This window comes from Budorcas taxicolor, chromosome 17 (genome assembly GCF_023091745.1).
Source record: "Budorcas taxicolor isolate Tak-1 chromosome 17, Takin1.1, whole genome shotgun sequence".
Classification (NCBI taxonomy): Eukaryota; Metazoa; Chordata; class Mammalia; order Artiodactyla; family Bovidae; genus Budorcas; species Budorcas taxicolor.
The window spans coordinates 67,978,202-67,999,455 of NC_068926.1; the positions used below are offsets into that span (position 1 = coordinate 67,978,202).

At 38.7% G+C, this 21,254-nt stretch overlaps 1 protein-coding gene across 3 annotated transcripts in view; it reads right to left on the reverse strand.

Moving 5' to 3' along the window:
• Positions 1–21,254, reverse strand: part of TTC28 (tetratricopeptide repeat domain 28) — a 557,344-nt gene that overhangs the window by 388,058 nt on the left and 148,032 nt on the right. The gene's annotated exons all lie outside the window — the stretch shown is intronic.

Here is a 21,254-nt window from a genome sequence, read left to right on the forward strand (position 1 = left end):
CATGGCATCCGGGCCCATCACTTCATGGCAAATAGATGGGGAAACAGTGGAAACAGTGGCTGACTTTATTTTGGGGGGCTCCAAAATCACTGCAGATGGTGAATGCAGCCATGAAATTAAAACACGCTTGCTCCTTGGCAGAAAAGTTATGACCAGCATAGACAGAATATTAAAGAGAAGAGACATTACTTTGCCAACAAAAGGTCCTTCTAGGCAAGGCTATGGTTTTTCCAGTAGTCATGCATGGATGTGAGAATTGGACTATAAAAAAAACTGAGCACCGAATAATTGATGATTTTGAACTGTGGTGTTGGAGAAGATGCTTGAGAGTCCCTTGGACTGCAAGGAAATCGAACCAGTCCATCCTAAAGGAGATCAGTCCTGAGTTTTCATTGGAAGGACTGATGTTGAAGCTGAAACTCCAATACTTTGGCCATCTGATGCAAAGAGCTAACTCATTTGGAAAGACCCTGATGCTGGGAAAGATTGAAGGCAGGAGAAGAAGGGGACGACAGAGCATGAGACAGTTGAATGGCATCACCAACTGACTCAATGGACATGAGTTTGAGTAAACTCGGGAGTTGGTGATGGACAGGGAGGCCTGGCGTGCTGCAGTCCACGGGGTTGCAGAGCTGGACACGACTGAACTGAACTGAAACCAGATGTTCAGGAAGGAGCCACAACATTCCTGGTTTACCTGACAAATCAGTCTATAAAGATACTCTATGGCCTCAAACTGTGCTCCCATGTATTTTCAAAGCATTTCTTTTTTACTTTCTTTGTTCCTTTTGTCCTGCATCCACTAAGTATAGAAAAGGAACGGGCACATCCTATCCTGTTCCATTCTTACATACAACATCCCAAAGCATTCTCAATGTATGTCGTCTTTCAAAATTAAACACATAAAATTTCAACACTAGAAAACTAATTTGTCTCAAGCAAGGAAGATATAAGTAATAGAATGAGATCTTCAAAAAGAATTGTTTTGATTCTACTTTACATGGTAATTTACTGACTCTTTGAAGAAAGTTACAAATAAGCACAATATCAAAAGAAAAGAGGGCAATCTCCCCCTCCAAAAAAACCTGCACTGTATTTCTCTGTATTTCACTGTATTTCTTGGTTGGAATGTTTTTCCATATATACTAGCAGTAATTATTAATTTATGGCTGATTATCTGCATAAAAAATAACATACAAGAAATGATACAATTATATAATTCTTTAAAGCATTTATCAAAATGCCTATAGTTGCTATTTTAAATCAAGAAGAGTTACAAAAATGCCTAGTCGGGGGAAAAAAAGCAAGACACATTGTCTAATATAAATTCTAAACATTTGACATAGATGTTATGGTCTTCAGTTGTATTTCTCTTTAAATTTTTAAATGACTATTTTTAGGAGGAAAGGAGTAAATGAAGTATCTCTGTTAAGTCAACAAAGCAGTAAATGTTATACTCAACACTGTAACAGTAATAATACAATGCTCAAAAACGTGAAAAGCAGGCTGTATAGCTCTCACTTCATACTTGAATGATGTCCCTGCTAAATGATTCTGATGAGCAATAACTGGTTCTATATATAAATGGGCAAATGTGTGGATGGATTTCAGTGGTCAAAAGCTTCTTTTTTTTTGTTTTTTTTTTTTGAACCATGCTTCCCTGGTAGCTCAGCTGGTAAAGAATCCACCTGCAATGCAGGAGACCCGGGTTTAATTTCTGGGTCGGGGAGTTCCCCTGGAGAGGGATAGGCTTTCCACTCTAGTATTCTTGAGACTCCCTGATGGCTCAGATAGGAAAGAATCTGCCTGTAATGTGGGAGACCTGGGTTTGATCCCTGGGTTGGGAAGATACCCTGGAGGAGGGCCTGACAACCCACTCAAGTATTCTTGCTTAGAGAATCCCCATGGACAGAGGAGCCTGGAGGGCTACAGTCCATGGTGTTGCAGAGTCAGACACGACTGAGTGATTAACACAGCACAGCACAATGGACCCCACAAACTATGATCACATCTTTTCACTTGTGATTTAAAACTTTGAATATATCTAAGTTCTATGTAGTCTGCACCTTTTGCCATTCAATAATATTACATAAGTTTAATTTTATTCAGGCCTCAATAAGAAGCTTAAAAGCATTTTGAAACCCAGAAGAGAAAGCCCTTATTCCCTAAACACTAAAAGTCTAATTTTTATTTTTAAAATCAATTATACATATTTTTACATACATTGATAATGTTATCAATAATTCCCATCAATGGATAATACAAATTGCCATTTTCTTATTTCCAGTCACCTACCTCTTCACTCAAAATACTGACCGCACAGTTCAGTATTTTTCATGAAGAAATACAGGTATTACAAACCATGTATCTGATAAGAAAAATATTCTAGATTAGTAGTCAAGAACTTAAAAACCACTACATGTCCCTGACATTCCTAAAGATCTTTGGATCATTCTAATTCCTCCAATTTGCAAAAGATACTACAGCATATAGCTTCCTCCACAAAATTCAATAAAACATGACTGAAAATTTTAGGTGACCCCTTTCAGACTCTTGATTCTATAAATAATGAACTAAAGTAATTTATGATGCCAATAAAATAAGTCCTTCCATGCAAACAAACTCTAAAGTCCATTAAGTTACATCATTATAGTAGCTACATTAACCTTATCTGTGTGTACAAAACAAGAATAGCACTTTCCAACCAAGATGTCCATCAACAGATGAATGGATAAAGAAGCTGTGATACATATATACAATGGAATATTACTCAGCTGTAAAAAGGAACAAATTTGAGTCAGCTGAACTAAAGTGGATGAACTGAGTGCCTGTTATACTGAGTGCAGTAAGTCAGAAAGAGAAAAACAAATATCATATATTAACGCACATATATGGGATCTAGGAAAATGGTACTGATGAACCTATCTGCAGGACAGGAATAGAGATACAGACGTAGAGAACGGACTTGTGCACACAGCAGGGGAAGAAGAGGGTGGGGCCAGCTGAGAAAGTAGCACTGAAATGTAGACATTACTATGTATAAAACAGACCGCTAGTGGGAAGCTGCTGTAAAACACAGAGGGTTCAGCCCAATGCTCTGTGACAGCCTAGAGGTGTGGGGGTGGGGGGCGGTTGGGAGGGAGGCTCAGGAAGGAGGGGATGTGTTATACTTATGGCTGATTCACACTGTTGTACAGCAGAAACCAACACAACACTGCAAAACAATTATCCTTAAATTAAAAATAAATTAAGAAACCAACACAATACAGTAAAGCAATTATCTTTCAATTAAAAATAAATTTAATTTTAAAAATTAAAAATTTTAAATGTAAAAAAATTTTTTTAAAAATAGTGCTTCCAAGGGCTGATGATGGCCACTATACAGCACACAGACCGTCATGATAAAGAGAAGTATGGTGGTGGTGAAGGATGGTGCATAGCAGGGAAAAGTCAGTTTACACTAACAGTAACCAAAATGTGGGTATATTTACCAAATGGTTGAATACAAGGTTGCTGGGTAGCCAGCTATACTCACTCACTAGCTAAGCAACTCACAGGTGGCACACGAGCAGTGCATGCTTTATCAAGATCACAAATTTCTATATCACTCTTTGGGATCTCTAGAACAATTTAACTCTTGAAATTAAATCTGGAAATGACAGGTGCTTTGGCATACTTAAGTATAAGTAACCCTATGAAATAACTTGAAAAAGATATCTAATAACTGCACATAAAAAGATGCAATAAAAGATTGTCCTTTCACAAGGAAATTAGGCTCTGAATAATTATCTGCACCACACACTTTACATTCCCACAATACACAAATAAATAAATGTGTCTTACTGTTTAACATCTTCCTGCCTTTGCCTACGGTGACGGCCTGCCCAAAATGAAACTGTCTCACCTCCCTTCAAGTGTGGGAAACCATCTCTATTTCCCTCACACTCCTTTCTTAGCCAATCCATGATCCATAGTACACACTTCATCAGAATACTCAGAACACTGTACTATAACTAATATTAATATATGCCTCTCAACTATACTCTGGTAAATATAGTGCCATTTTTAGGCTGTTTTGAAAATTATCTCTTTATCCAGGCCACAGTATAAGTCTGATAACAATTTCCTTTTAACATAGTCCCAGGTAAAAGCATCTCATATCTAATTCTGTGTTTGTGTCTTAGCTGTTTCTAGTAAAGTTCTTTCTTACCACTTGGCTTTGAGAGGAGGTGATTTCTCACCTCTGGGCTTTACCATACCAAACTATAACCACGTTTAGTCAAACATTTAGATCTTTGCTAATTTCCAGTTAGCTCCTATCCATATGTTCCCCCTTCACAAACCTCCTGGATTAAATCAGTAAGGAATGGCTGCTGGCAGCTGTATGTCGTTCAATTTTGCTACCACTAAAGCATGTGAATATTTCATTGTTTAGGCATTGCAGAGACTCTCAGCAAACATTTACTCTGGGTTCTTGGATTAGAAGAACATTTGTGGTAGGCAAGAGGTAAATAATAAACCACAATGCTACTCAACCAGTGACCTAAAAACCTTTTGACATCTGACTCTATTGCTTACTAAATCACTGTGCATATAAACAAAGATTCAACCCTTTGTTTCTATTACCAATTATATTTCTAAAACATACTTCTTCAGTTATTTAGTTTATATAAAATAGGCTATAAAGTAAGGCACAATAGTTCAGTGACTTGTAAGCTAACATAAAAAGTATCAGAATATGAATTCATCTGTAACTGACTGACTACATACAGCTGGATGTCACAATATAAGCTGTCAGATCTCTGGTTTCCTCCAATATACGTCTATATGTAAGTTTCAACTCTAATGAAGCAATATTCATGAATCTTCAGTCTGTGTGTCAGAAATGAAAACAAATTCAATATATTCAAGGGCACTTGCTGAAAGCCTTGGACAGTCAAGCACTATGTTGGGCACATGAGAGAAAATGAATAAGAGGCATCAGTGCTCTTTAGGAGGTGTAAGTCTAGTGAGAGAAACAGATATAAACAAGCAATAAGCAATGAAGAGTTAGCTCACTGAAGATTTGATCAAAGATAGCTCATCAGTTCCTTCCTGATATGTTGTATGGCTGACACACTGTGTGTAACAAACACATGTTGAACAAAATATACTAATCAGTCAATTCACTGATCAACTGATCAAATAGCAAAAATTGCTCTAATAATGGTTAAACCAGTGAAATGGGGGTCTTGGGGAGCCTCTTGGAGAGAAAGGCTTGAAGAAAGTTTTGAAGAACAAGTTCCATTTGGGCAAGCTGAGATGCAACAGAGCAAGGGAAACTTCCTCACTGAAACAACAGAGTCTAACAATATCTCCTCGGTTTCACTTTCCCCTGGGGTCTGTTCATGTCAATAGTGGCCATCACCATCTCACTGGCACCAAGACATGTGTTGCGTTCCCTAACTTCAATAGGCACTTGGTAAACAACTGTTCGACAAAAGACCCAACTGGTGGAAGCAGAGGAAAACAGTAACAAAATCTTCCTTTTGTCTCTTCAGTTGCAGCTAACGACATTCTCAAAAAGACTCAAAATGCCAAGGTTAAAAAAACTAAGCACAGAATATTATTAATTAATTATTTGACTAATTCAATTAAATTGACTGACTCACACAGTCAACATTCTAAAGCTACCTTCACATAGTTAGGTGGCTTGCCCCAGTTGTATCAGGTCATTCTAATTCCTAAACTAGCTACATTCTAACCCCAAAGCGTCCTTACAGCTTCCCAAGTTTCTTTTCTTCTACATCCTAAGGCTACTTTGATGTAAAGGGATCACTTGGGGATGCACCACACAGGAGCTAACCAGAATATTTTGACAAGGTTTAGGGCACATGCCCACTGTTAAGAGCCCTGTTCTATGCAACCTGGTAAGACTAAGGTGAACAGACTCAATGACTCTCCTTGACCTCCCCTTAATCAAGCTCAGGAATGGCCAGCTTCAAAAGAATGACAGCACTCCATCAAAAGAAGTTCAAATAATTGAGCAATTCATATCCTCATTCATGACTTAAAGATAGGCTACTACAGTTCACACTATTGTAGGCAGCATCACACTTAGCGACTCTTTTCCTATCACCTCAAACTTATGGCCCCTTAAAAAGTCAAGAAGAGAAAATGTTTTCCCAATTGTGAAACTGACCAAGGGAACTGCACCCTCTTATCTAACTTTGTATTGTTAAAATTTTTAGTCCTTTAATAACAAAGTGAAACCCTCATAATGTTTTTCAGGAAAAACAGTAGGGAAATGTTTTACGTGCTGTAAAAAATTGAATGTGAGAAAAATAGCTTGGCACTTAGCAATATGTTCATATCTCCAGGGAAATGTTAAATCCAGGAACCTGATAAGTAGACTTTACTACGTCACATTTTAATAACATTTTATAACTTACAAGATAAGTTTTTGTTTTTACCTTCTGGCTGCTACCAGTATTTTTCCCTCACTTTTCTCTATCCCTATAATCTTCTCATTTTATTTCCTTCTCTTGCCTTCTTCTATTTCCTTCTAATTATTTTCAGCCATAAGAAAAAAATATTTCCATATTGACTATATGAATTTTTATATCTAATCCAAAATAAAGATGTTAATAAAGCAGTTCCCAACACATATATTTTCATGTTATTTTAAAAAGAGGCCATATGTGGGAAATAACTGATTGAATAAAGGTAAAGAAGTCTCTCTTCTCCCCTTCATTCTTTCTTTTCTAATTATAGGACTTCTCAGAACCCTCACAATATGCCAAATGAGATAGTGTGGGTATACCTCTTTTAAATTTGTTTAACCACAGAATTTTTTCCTCTTCAGTGAATCCAGTGAAGTGCACTTTAAGAACTGTTTTCCTAAATTTAAAAAGAAAGGAAAAAACTTAATATAGGCATAATACATTCAAAAGGTGTATGTGTTGTAGGAAGAAGGAGGCCCCCCTACAGGCCCCCAAGAGCGGGCTCTTGTCTAACACTCGGAAAAGAATTTTCTGAGGAGACACGTGCTGACAAAGCAAGAGATTTTACTGGGAAGAGCACCCGGGTGGAGAGCAGTAGGGTAAGGGAACCCAGGAAAACAGCTCTGCCCGGTGGCTTGCAGTCTCGGGTTTTATGGTGATGGGATTAGTTTCCGGGTGGTCTTTGTCCAATCATTTTAATTCAGAGTCTTTCCTGGTGGCACACGCATCGCTCAGCCAAGATGGATGCTAGTGAGAGGGATTCTGGGAAGTGGATGGACATGCAGTGTCTCCTTTCCGACCTGAACTCTTTTGGTTGGTGGTGGCTTATTAGTTCTGTATTCTTTACCAGGATCTCCTGTCATAAAACAACTCATGTGAATGGTTACTATGGTGCCTGGCCAGGGTGGGCGGTTTTAATCAGTGTGCTTCTCCTAACAACACCCCCCTGAGAGACTTCATACTCAAGATACTTTTTGGGAATTGGGGCCGAGGTCTCTTTCTCCTGAGTTCCCTTACCCTACCACTCTCCACCCGGGTGCCCTTCCCAATAAAATCTCTTGCTTTGTCAGCACGTGTCTCCTTGGACAATTCTTTTCCAAGTGTTAGACAAGTGTCTGCTCTTGGGGCCCTGTAGAGGGGCCTCCCCCTTCCTACAACATATGTATACTAATTTTTTTTTTTAAAAAGAGGACATTATGCCATAAGGTCAAAAGCTGGCGGGTGGGGGGGGGGGGGCGGACTGAGACAGCACTCATTAAGAATCCAACTGCAAAAACTAGTCTACTTAGAGGTGAATATGTACAAAATGCATTAATCTTCCAGAAGTATTTAAGAGGAAATCAAGCTAGGAACAACAATATGACAACATTAGAGTAATAAATGAAATACAAATGGGGAACTCCTTTACAATTAGTTTAGTTACCTTTAAGTCAGTTTAGTAAAAATGAAAGGGTAGGTGATAAGAAAGTCTGTACTACAGAAAACACGTGGTGGTTATTAACCTGGACAACTTCCACACGTAGGTCAGTGCTTAGCTCCTCCCACCTCCTCTTCCCTCTTTTTCCTGCTGCTCAGTGTTCCCACAGCACTCTATATATGGTACCACTGTTATCATATTGTATTGAAGTAATTTATTTTCTCATCTAACTTCCTGTCTAGACTGTAAGCTCCTTGAGAATGGGGTTTATGTTATATCTGAATCTAACACTTCATAAATTACTAGAGTGTTTATAGTTAGTAAATTAATTGATTCTCTCAAATTCAATAATTACTACCTTACTTAGCGAACATTCATAAGGATTAACTGAATATCTGAAATTTTGGAATAATGGAGTCACCATTAAGTATTACTCATTTTTCCTCTCCATGATATAAAGAGCCAGCATGTGGTACAGACTAGGCCCTCAATAAGTGCATATTGAAATCATTATTCAATCAGCTGACCCCAAGTTTTGACTACAAGTTTAGGCCTTAGTGCAGGGGACAGGATACCTAAAGCCTGACTTCTGACTGCTGCCGAGCGCTGCACATGGCAGCAGGAGAGACAGACATTTCAGCACTAAGGCACCATCTCAACCCACTGCAGCCAAAAGCAATTCCTACAAGAGGTAAAGAAACAGGTGCTACCTGAAAAGCTCAGAAGTTTATAAAGCCACCCCAACAGCTCTAAAGACTGAAATCATTCTTTTTTTTTGTAGACAATCACAGCCTGACAAGGAGTTAACTTCCTATACTGAGCACCTTTGTCACCTACGCAGACATAAGTCCATCATTTCTTTTTCAATATTCTTTCCAATTAATTATATTCTAGTATAAGCCCATTCTTCCCACTCCAGTTTTCTCTGTCTTAACTACACACACGTTATCTTTCCCATATGGTATAATTAAATACATTAAAAAGTAATCAGAATTCTGTCTTCATAAAACTGCCCAGAGATATAGCATTCCTTTAAAGCTACAGCAATTACACATCAACCTAAACACCATCTAAAGCTTAACATCTTCAGGGAACAGCATGACAGGTTGCTGCTGCTGCTGCTAAGTCACTTCAGTCGTGTCCAACTCTGTGTGACCCCATAGACGGCAGCCCACCAGGCTCCCTCATCCCTGGGATTCTCCAGGCAAGAACACTGGAGTGGGTTGCCATTTCCTTCTCCAATGCATGAAAGTGAAAAGGGAAAGTGAAGTCGCTCAGTCGTGTCCAACTCTTCGCGACCCCATGGGCTGCAGCCCACCAGGCTCCTCCGTCCATGGGATTTTCCAGGCAAGAGTACTGGAGTGGGGTGCCACTGACAGGAGAATGCACCTTCCAGACTATGACTTTGGAAGCTTATTCTCCTGGTAGAATTGTATTATTCTTTCACAATTTACTTAGGGTGGATATATATGTTCTTTCCAACAAGAGCTCTGGAATACAATTTTTTTTTAAGACTGCTTAACAGAAATTCAAACAGAAATGTGAATTAAAGGGGTAATTTCAGATGTAGTGAAAAGCTGTAATGTCCATTCAAACTAATGAAGGCACACAGTATTAATCTCCTAAAAAGATTCAAATACTATGAGTAGAGCAATTCTATTTCTTGGTAGGAATAAATTAAGATGATTTCCCTTACAGAAATTGCCATAATTACAAGTAATTATCTTGTACTCTCTAAATTTACCACTATAGCACATTCTGCAAATATCATTCCCTTCAAATACTTTATTTGGAAATACAGGAGAGATTGTTGTCTTATGAATTGCACTACAGACCTCAAACTGATTGTTTAACAGTTCTACATAACATATGTAGTGAAGAGATGACATTCTGAAGTTGGAAAGACTTGGAATTCCAAATTTATGATATTCCTATCATCAGGTAACTTATACTACCCAAAGGATTACAAACAAAATGAGAATGGCAAACGTTCAAAGATAAACTTGAGTCAAATGCAGACTTATGCATGAAACAAAGAGGAGAATCATTCTGATATACATAGATAGGGCAATCATGAAAAACATGTAAACCGTTGCTGCAGTATTTATAAAAATCCTTGCAGAGCCAAATAAAATCCCATCATTTACAACCTACTCAGTTGTTCATTTCCCTTTAATAAGAAAGGGTGAGAAAAAGCAGTTACTCATCGAGCATTATGAGGAGAAGCAGCATGTGAAAACCTAATTCCCCATCTTTGGGGCCAATTACTGTCTGGATTTCAGCTGGCATTTGAAATCTATTCTCCAGCCAAACTGGGATGGCTTACCATGCTGTAAAAACATCCTGAGAGCTTGCCTCTCCCTTCATTATTCTTGTTGCCTGGAATTGTCTCCTCGTCTTCCTCTGTCAAGCCCACCAAGTCTAACTGCAACCCCACCATGCAAACCCTCTTGACTGACTAATGCCTTCCCCAAACTTCAAACCCTTCCCCTTCTCACCAACTCAGCTGTGTCCTCGCCTTTTAGTTACTTTCTCTGGTGATGCTTAACATCTGCCACTTCACATTTCAGACATTTGTGCACATGTCTTATCCTCCCTTCTAGAGGAAATGTATTTCATTCATATTTGTATCTCAAATAGCTTTAATAAATGCTTACTAATTTGATCGTTTAAAAGAAATTTTATTTTTAATATTATTATTGAAATTACCTCTAGAAGGGTTTTGTTGTTGCTGTTGTTTAGTTACTAAGTCATATCCGACTTTTTTGTGACCCCCCCCATGGACTGAGCCCAGCAGCCCTCTGTCCATGGGATTTCCCAGGCAAGAATATTGGAGTGGGTTGCCATTTCCTTCTCTGGAGGATCTTCCTGACCCAGGGATCGAATCCACATCTCCTGAACTGACAGGCCAATTCTTTACAGAAAGAGCTACAGAGTCCATTAAGAAAACATACTTTTTTAAACTCTGAAATAATATCTGGTTTTATTTAATCAAAAATTGTACATGTGTATAATCAGTGTTTAAAATTCATCCACAGTAATATTATAATCTCTGTGTCTATCAATCTTCCCTAGTGTATTTGGTCAGTGTGTGCATGCTAAGTCACTGCAGTAGTATCTGACTCTTTGTGACACTATGGACTGTAGCTCACCAGGCTCCTGTGTCCATGAGGTTCTCCTGGCAAGAATACTGGAGTGTGTTGCCATTTCCTACTCCAGGAGATCTTCCCAACCCAGGATTGAACCCACGTCTCTTCCATCTCCTGCACTGGCAAGCGGGTGCTCCACCACTAGCACTCCCTGGGAAGCCCATATTTAGTCAGTATAAAAACTAATTATATTTGCATACATAAATACACATAATAGCTCAGTTGGTAAAGAATCCGCCTACAATGCAGGATCAACCCAGGTTGATCCCTGGGTTGGAAAGATCCCTTAGAGAAGGGAAAGGCAAACCCACTCCAGTATTCTGGCCTGGAGAATGCCATGGACTGTAAAATCCATACGGTCACAAAGAGTCAGACACGACTGAGCGACTTTCACTTTCAATAACTTATCATTTAAGATCCTTCCTGAGGCCAGTCAATCTGTTAAAGTAAGAATTTTTACATTTAAATTTTAAACCAAAAAAAATAAGGAAATCTACTCACTTTCTCCACATTTTACACTATTTTAATCAACTTCTCAATATCAGCAGTGTATTCTATACGTTTATAATAATTTAAAAATTAGCTCTAGGGATTTTACATTCTCATTCATCCTTAATCCAGAATGACAGAGTGCAATGTATATCCATATTATGAATTCACTTTTAAAAATTGTCACAGAATTCTGTTCAAATTAATACAGATAGTTTACTCACAGTTATATTTATACTAGAAACACTGGTTCCATAATAGTCCAATTCTTCTAAATTGTTTGTTTCATAACCACTATAAATGGTAAAACATTTGTGTGGTTCATTAAAATTTCTTGAGAACCACAGCTATCATCAGAAATAATTAGAACAGTGACAAGAATATTCTGATATGATTTATTATTAACAAGGTCTATTTCAAATTTGTGGAAACCTACATAAAGTGTTTTACTTTCCAAATAAGTTATTCTGTCTTTATTGATAGTGATCGTTAATTTTTCTTCCCTTATCCTTGGTCCTCTGTGTCATCTACTCTCACCTAGAGCTGGTCATAACCTTAAAGTTACAAAGTACATGGAGTTTGTGGTCAACAACCTCTCTCCATTTCCACTCTCAGCATCTTTTTCTCCTGTTCTCCCTGGATGCTACCCTCTTAACGCTACTTCTTTTTCACTCAGGATCTCCTCAAAGTGACCCCATACTGCTAAGTCGCTTCAGTCATGTCTGACTCTGTGCGACCCCATAGACGGCAGTCCACTAGGCTCCTCTGTCCCTGGGATTCTCCAGGCAAGAATACTGGAGTGGGTTGCCATTTCCTTCTCCAATGCATGAAAGTGAAAAGTGAAGGTGAAGTCGCTCAGTCGTGCCTGACTCTTAGTGACCCCATGAACTGCAGCCTACCAGGCTCCTCCGTCCATGGGATTTTCCAGGCAAGAGTACTGGAGTGGGGTGCCATTGCCGTCTCCGAAGTGACCCCATACTCCACCTCAAAACAGGCCTTTCAGTGACCAGGAATTGCAGCATGCCAGGCCTCCCTGTCCATCACCAATTCCCAGAGTTCACTCGGACTCACGTCCATCGAGTCAGTGATGCCATCCAGCCAGCTCATCCTCTGTCGTCCCCTTCTCCTCCCGCCCCCAATCTGTCCCAGCATCACGGTCTTTTCCAATGAGTCAACTCTTCGCATGAGGTGGCCAAAGTATTGGAGTTTCAGCTTCAGCATCAGTCCTTCCAAAGAACACCCAGGACTGATCTCCTTTAGAATGGTCTGGTTGGATCTCCTTGCAGTCCAAGGGACTCTCAAGAGTCCTCTCCAACACCACAGTTCAAAAGCATCAATTCTTCGGCGCTCAGCTTTCTTCACAGTCCAACTCTCACATCCATACATGACCACTGGGAAAACCATAGCCTTGACTAGACAGACCTTTGTTGGCAAAGTAATGTCTCTGCTTTTGAATAGCATGGCATTTATCAAATCATTCAAAATGTTTTTCAGTCCCTGTGATCAAGCATCCTCAAAAGTATCTAACTCAGTGTTCAACAGAATAACAAATTCTCACTTACCAAAAGGTCATTTATTAATCACCTTAAATATCTCAAATACTGCCTAAAACCAGAAATTATTTTTTAAAAAACAACCTCTAAGTAGCCAAAACAGAAAATCACAGTTTATACTCTCAAGTTCAATACTCATAAGAGAAACCCTCATTCAGAGGCTACTTACTTTAATTTCAGTCACAAGTTAAGGCTCAGTTAGCTGCATTTCTCACTCACCACAGACAGGAAACAAATGCATAAAACAAAACTGCAAGAGGCAGGCACATGACAGCAGCATCACTCTGGGCAACATGGAAAGAGGTAAAAATCGCACAAAGACAAAATAAAAGTATTTTAAGAGAAATAGAAAAGCAGTCTGGGGTCATTCAGTATAGGAACAAATAATTCCATATTCCTTAAAAGCTATCCTATAGTAGTGCTACATTATGCCAAAGTAGAATAATTCATGCTTGTGATAATAATCCTGAGTAATCTGGAGAAGCTTAGTACCTTCTGTTTAAGAAGGTGGAAAATGTATTATATATTTTAGAAAATTTCATATTAAAGAATGGTTGAAATTTAACAAGGGCTGGCAGTTAATGAATTAAGTTTGAGCTAACAAGAAATTCACAAGAACCCCACAGTTAAATAATAGCATAGTGATTTTTCATGGAAACTATGGTGACTACAGAATATTAAAATTCATAATTAATCCCTCAAACTTATTTTAGTCTTAATTTCAGTATTTATCACCACCATTCCTAACCTACCAAATACTAACTGAATCAAAGTAAATTTGTAGTATTATAGGTAAAAGGTGGTGAAACATCAGCAATTTCACATGCTTCAACCTAATATATTCACCAAAATTAATAACAATATAGTAGGCTGCATTTATCTTTTATTTCTCCAGCCCACCCTCTGTTGGAAAAAATGAATTATTAAATAATAAAGTCGCAAAGTCCACCAAAATGATCGTGAGTCCACTACCACTCACTATGACATTCTCTTTCCACTCCTTAAAAACAAATTTATTTCCAAAACTACCTGATAGATCTGGGCTTAAGCATTTCAGTTTTTCACAGATAATCGTGATTTAACATAATCCTAAAAATGAGTATGTGGATTTTCATATGTTGATTTATAAATATTTAAAATATAAAACATGCTTAACAATTGTCAGAGCAATGAAGTAATGAACCAGATATATATAATAGTTACTCAAGGTTTTTAGTTATGTAAAACAAGTTGGCACTCAATCTGTTTTTAGGTTCAAATATTGTTATTTTGATTTTCCATAAAACAAGGAACATCTATTTATTCACTGGACCAGTCAAAATAAGAAATCACTTATCAACTTTGAAAAACCCAATCTCTAATCTAATAAATGTTGTTATGCCATTATAGGATATGTTATCCCAGAGTGCACAACAAAATTTTCTTATAGCTTTCTTCCTTCCCTACCCCCACTACTATCTTTCAAGGTTTAAGTCTACATATATCTCTGTGTTTAGAAGAGTATGTATCCAAACACAAAGAGTTCCCACAATGACCTGCTAGTTCCCAACTCCACTTTGTCCCTATTCCAAATGGTAACTGCTCTCTACCTCAAAATTACCTCAAAATCTGTGTTTTCACAAGCCTTAGTCTCTCAATGTGCTATAAATCCAAAATATTACCTCCCCCAAAGTAAGTAATGCTGGAAATATGGGTATCCATGAATGGACATTAGCTTACACAGCCAGACATAAGCTATAGAAATTTCAGCCTTTCATAGTCCAAACTGAGAGATATCTACCAGCAGAAAGCTTATGTGCAGCTGACAACTGACATCATTTATTTCAGGTACTCAGGTACTTTCTTCAGAAATGCTAAGTTTATTACAGAGAAGGTATAAACCAAAGGATACAATTTTATGTTTTTCCTAACAATACATGCTGAAAGAATAGAATATTCAAAAACAGAATGAATAACAAACTGTGTTGAAAAAGGAATATAGTTAAAGGGCTTGATCATGTGAGAATATTCCCCTTAGCTACAAAAATCTAAAAAGGGAGACTAATAAGAAACTTCAGGACAAAAGATTCATATATATCCCAAAAATGACAGTTAAATGATATAATTTTTATAGCTTTCAATAAAACTACATGGTTTTAGCACATCAATAAAAGCAAAGTTTTAAAGCTGAGACATACATTGTTATTAATGACATAATGAATTCACTGCAGAAGCTAAGGCTGACAAGACCAGCCAGGATTTCAGGTTTTCTCTTGCTTCTGCTGTGTTTTCCACAGCATGTCATCACTGTGACTGACTAGCAAAATGAAGGTGGCTGCTGGAGCCTTTTCTTGAAGTTGGGCCAATTAAACTCTGTAGCCTCTCACACTAGCAATGTTTACTGGCTAGCTCCTAAACAGTAAAGGTGCCAAATCAGATTTCCTCATCACTGACTTCCTTCACTTCTTATCAAGTCTATCAGCTATTTCTAGCTACTCCAATGTCCCTGGAAGTAGTTTTCTATTGATGACCATTTTCCCACCAGTTTTATAAGATCAAAAACATTTCAGGCTGAAGGGAATAAAGATTTACTCTGGTAGTTTACAACCATGGTGTTGCTCCACTGGGTATCTTGCGACCCAGTTGTAAGATGTTGTAATTTCATGCAAAAATGGGCACAGTAAAGGACAGAAATGGCAAGGACCTAATAGAGTAGAAGAGATTAAGAAGAGGTGGCAAGAATACACAGGAGAATTAAACAAAAAAGGTCTTAATGACCCAGATAACCACAATGGTGTGGTCACTCACCTAGAGCCAGACATCCTGAAATGTGAAGTCAAGTGGGCCTTAGAAAGCATCACTACGAACAAAGCTAGTAGAGGTAATGGAATTCAGCTGAGCTATTTCAAATCGTAAAGGATGATGCTATGAAAGTGCTGCATTCAATATGTCAGCAAATTTGGAAAGCTTGGCAGTGGCCACAGGACTGGAAAAGGTCAGTTTTTATTCCAATCCCAAAGAAAGGCAATGCCAGAGAATGTTCAAACTACCGCACAACTGAGCTCATTTCAGATGCTAGCAAGGTCATGTTCAAAATTCTTCAAGCTAAGCTTCAACAGTACGTGAACCAAGAACTTCCAGACGTAAGGGCTAGATTTAGAAAAGGCAGAGGAACCAGAGATCAAATTGCCAAATTCAATGGATCATAGAAGAATCACAGGAATTCCAAAAAACATCTACTTCTGCCTCATTGACTACACTAAGCATCTGACTGTGTGGATCACAACAAACTATGGAAAATTCCTAAACAGATGGGAATACCAGACCACCTCAGTTACCTTCTGAGAAACCTATATGTGGGTCAAGAAGCGACAGTTAGAATCTGTCATAGAACAACAGACTGGTTCAAAATTGGGAAAGGAATATGTCAAGGCTATATATTGTCACCCTGCTTATTTAACTGCTATGCAGAGTACATCATAGGAAATACCAGGCTGGACAACTCACAAGTTGGAATCAAGATTGCCAGATATGCAGATGATACTACCGTTATGGCAGAAAGCAAAGAGGAACTAAAGAGTCTCTTGATGAAAGTGAAAGAGAAAAATGAAAAAGCTGGCTTAAAACTCATCATTTAAAAAAACAAGATCATGGCATCTGTCCCATCATTTCATGGCAAATAGATGGGAAAAAAATGGAAACTGTGGCAAGTTTTATTTTCTTGGGCTCCAAAATCACTGCAGATGATTGCAGCCATGAAATTCAAAGACGCTTGCTCCTTGGAAGAAAAGCTATGACCAACCTAGAGAGCATATTAAAAAGTAGAGACATCACTTTGCCAACAAAGGTCCCTATGGTCAAAGTCCCTATAGTTTTTCCAGTAGTCATATACAGATGTGAGAGTTGGACCATTAAGAGCACTGAACAATTGATGCTTTCGAACTGTGGTGCTGGAGAAGACTTGAGAGTTCCTTGGACAGCAAGGAGATCAAACCAGTCCATCCTGAAGGAAATCGGTCCTGAATATTCATTGGACGGACTGATGCTGAAGCCAAAGCTCCAATACTTTGGCCACCTGATGTGAAGAGCCATCTATCTCATTGGAAAAGACCCTAATGCCATGAAAGACTGAGGCCAGGAGGAGAAGGGGGCGACAGAGGATGAGATGGTTACATATCATCACAACTCAATGGAAATGAGTTTGAGCAAATTCCAGGAGACAGTATAGGATAGGGAAGCCTGGCATGCTGCAGTCCATGGGGTTCCAAAGAGTCGCACACAACTGAGCAACTGAACAACAATAACTAGACAAAAGAGAGACATCGCAGAATGTTAAAAAGGAGAATAATACATGTGTTTCTTTAAATAATTACTCTAGAAGAAGAAAGAAGGGAAAGTCAGAGGAAAAAAGAGACAAGAAAAAGAAAAATCATTAGGATGTCATTTGCAATATATCCAGCAAGTGACAATGAGGCATTTGACTCTAACAGTGAGGAGTCAGATGTGAAAGATTAAATGACACGCCCAAGGACACAAGTCATGGGAACTGCCAGAACCAAAACCTAGGTCTCTAGGTTGCACTGATCCAGGAATGATGTATAGAATAGATCTGCAGAAAGACCTTTATCATGAAATTTCTAAGACTTCTCTTTAAAACTGCTTTGGTCACAATGCTTATTTTTAAGTTTAATTTTATACTATAAACAAACTGTGGTCCAAAATGAACATGAAAATATCAACTAGCACAACATTTAGGCAGGTAACTAAGTAAAATTCAGTATAATTGTATTAAAATTTGAAGTTGAGCTTTCTAATCTAAAAACAAAATACTTTATCATAGAAAAAGTGCAGGGATTTGAAATACGCTTTTTTTGGTAAAAGTAATAAGCTCTTTCCAGACACAAATTTATAGGATGCAATCCTTATAAGTGAGCTTTGAAATAAGCTTTTTAAATGAAGCCCTACCAGAGAAGTCATTTAAGAAGCCAGAGTCACATTATATTAATGTGAAAAGTATAATAAGATAAATACATCATATGATTCTCAAATGACATAATTAATGTAGCTTATGTGACATATTCCTATTAATGATCTTTTATTATGTATGAACAGTAAAATAACATCAGATAAGCAATGAAAAAATCCAATCAGTAGCAGCTTTCCTGAAGGTTTTGACTGCAGTCTTATTTACACAGTGTTATCTGATACTAATCCTTGGATTTTAAAGAGCAAAAATCACTTCAGAATTGTAAACAAACATGTTCCTATGAGATGATCATTTTAATTACTATCATTTCTGTAAATACAATATAAAAATAATGTGCTACATGATCGCCTCTTAAGGGGAAAACAGATTCTGCCAGGCCCATAGGGTTATGTTAATAAAAGAATCGTGTCCCTGGATCCGATCCTAGCCCACAGAGCCTGATAGTGTGTCTTAACAATGACTACTATGGAACCCATGTGGAAAGTATAGCTGTCCCCTCCCCGATATTGTCTACAAAAGATCAGAAGTGAGTGTCAAAATACTGTTGTTTTCTTTAATAATCCATTACAGTCTAATACCTATGAGCCAAATGAAATATTTTGAACTTTTTTACATTTAAAGATCATACCACCCTAAAAACAGATACAAGTTTTACAAAGCAATATTTCTCATTTACTTTTACATCAAATAAATATCTACTGAACAAACTATATTATCCTTGGCACCAAAAAGAGAGGTGTGAAGTATTGTTTCTAAACTCAAGGAGCTTGAAGCATAATTGAGAGGCTGATTTTAAAAAAGGTGGGGGGAGGGGTGGCTTACTATCAGTAAAGCACAATCTAGATTTTAAATGCTCCAGGAATTCAGAAGTAGATAAAATCACTGTTTCTTCAAGAAGGGGAGGAAAGAGCATCTTGGTGGTAGTATCCAGAAGTGAGGGAGCAAAGCTACAGCTAACTGAGCTCCTCACTGATCCTGAGGGCGGAACATGATTAATCGTGTTCTGGCGGCTTCTTTGTGAAAAAAAGGTAGCAGACTCTAATTGAATACTCCAAAGCCCACATCTTGAATTTTAGTATTTACTTAAACCCAGCAAATAAGCAGAGGAAAGAAGAGTAAAGAGCTCCCTTTCAATCATATACCCCAGCTGCATGCTCAGTTAGAAACAAAGAAACCTAGAACCTATGGTCATGGTATTACGGTGAGCCCAGAATTTACAAAAGCCAGCACTGGCAGTGGCTGACAGGGCACCAGGACAGCAAGTTACCAACCAATCCTAGCCAGGAGGCCCAGCTACACCCAATGCTGCTTGGATCAGTATTCTACTGATGATCTTCCTAGCTTAGCTGAATCACATCAATGTAGTATCACTTTTCATTTGTAGCCTAAATGGTTTTTATGAAACAGTTTGACAAAACACATGGCACGTGACTGCACCACCACAAATGTGTTAGCACACCCAGCCAGAGACCACGGCAATGACTGGATCTGTGACTATTCTTACAAGTGTAAAAAATAAACATAATCTTTGTAAAGACTTATTTGTGCCCTCTAGGAGTTGAATATTCTTTCAAGGAAGCTACCATTTCCAATGTAGAAGAAGCAATAAGAACTGTTCTCCAGCCACCTCCAAATAATCACACAGTATTTGATAGCTCAGCTTATTTTTAATCTTCCATGAACTCCGTAGAATTTTATCTGGATCCTTGTAACATGATGATTTGGGATTATGAATGCAGTGAATAAACACAACCTTCTGGTATAGCAATTTAAGTATCACAGAGTGAGTAAATACTTCAGAGTGAATCCTAACACTTGAAACAGAATCTTCCAGAGTCCAGAAATCCACCTGACTGCCAAGAATAATACTTCCGTGGTTCAAGCAATACCAGTACCCAGAGGGGTTTCCACAGACATAACCGCATGAGTTACTGCGTACTGGGTAAAATAGAAAAAACAGACATTTATGAATGTATATTTTGCAGACGTCTTAAAAGTACTCATAAATATACAATTTACAAATACAGAAGAAATTGAGGGGAGGGCTCTAGGAATACACAGCATCTGTTTAAATTGCTTGATCTTCTACGGGTTTTCCTCACCCTAACTGATTTTTATAGGTCGGGGCGGGGGGGGCGGGGAATGCATGGATCTCTTATCTAAAATACATGAAACCAATCTCACTGAAAGAAGCTCTATGATAAGAACTAATACATGAGAGATTCTGACCTCAGGATGAGGTAGAAATGACTTTGTTTCAGATAGCAAATTAGATAGCAAAGAAAACCTTTCAATTCACCAGGCTATATTGAAGCAGTGTTTGTTAGATTTTCTAGCAATAAAACAAATGCACAATATCTTCTCATGCATTTCACACAATTTCTATTTCAGCTCTGATGTAAAACATGGTATCACACATCATGCCACAAAGAAAGAGTCAGTTTAGCTAGTTCAAGTAAAACACCAGGCAGCTGCTAACAGAGACAGGTCATGGCTGGGGAGGCGCACAGCACATTCAGTTCACTATGTTTTCCCTCAGAAGAATGTCAATAAAAACCAGGCCAAATTAGGTATTTGGGGGGGCGAGGGGAGGAGTCCTGCTATGCAGTGAACCACTGTTCACCTAACAGCACCAGTCAGACAAGTTAGCAAAAGCGAGCCCTAGCCAAAGCTACAGCCGCCAACAACTTGAAGAAAGCTGTCTTTCTCCCTGAACGTCCTGGGGTAGCGACCAGTCCCACATTTAGAAACGTTATTTCTGGGGCCAATAGCAATTTATTTTGATAGAACCACTGGATTTTTTTTTTTCGTGAGTTCTCAACAAAGGAGCCATATTAGGAAATAATCTCGCAAAAAGCAAAGTGCCCCCTCCCCCTCTTCCCCACGATCGATGCACACACACCCGTGCAGGTTGCCACGCACAGACACACGCCCGTGACAATGGCTGGCATGTTCACTCGCGCTGGCCCACGCGGCCGTCTGGAGCCCCGCGGGCAGAAGGCCCAGCCGGCCGGCCCCAGGCGCTTAGGCTGGAGGCCCCGCGGCCCCGCTGCCCGGGAACCAGCTGCTGGGCGGTTGAGCTGGGGATGCTCGCCCCCCAGCGGGGCCCTGGGGAAGCGGCTGCCAGCGGCTCAGAGCCTATTAACCCCTGGGGGAAGTAGGTGCTACAACACCCACCTGCGAGGACATTGGAGTGTG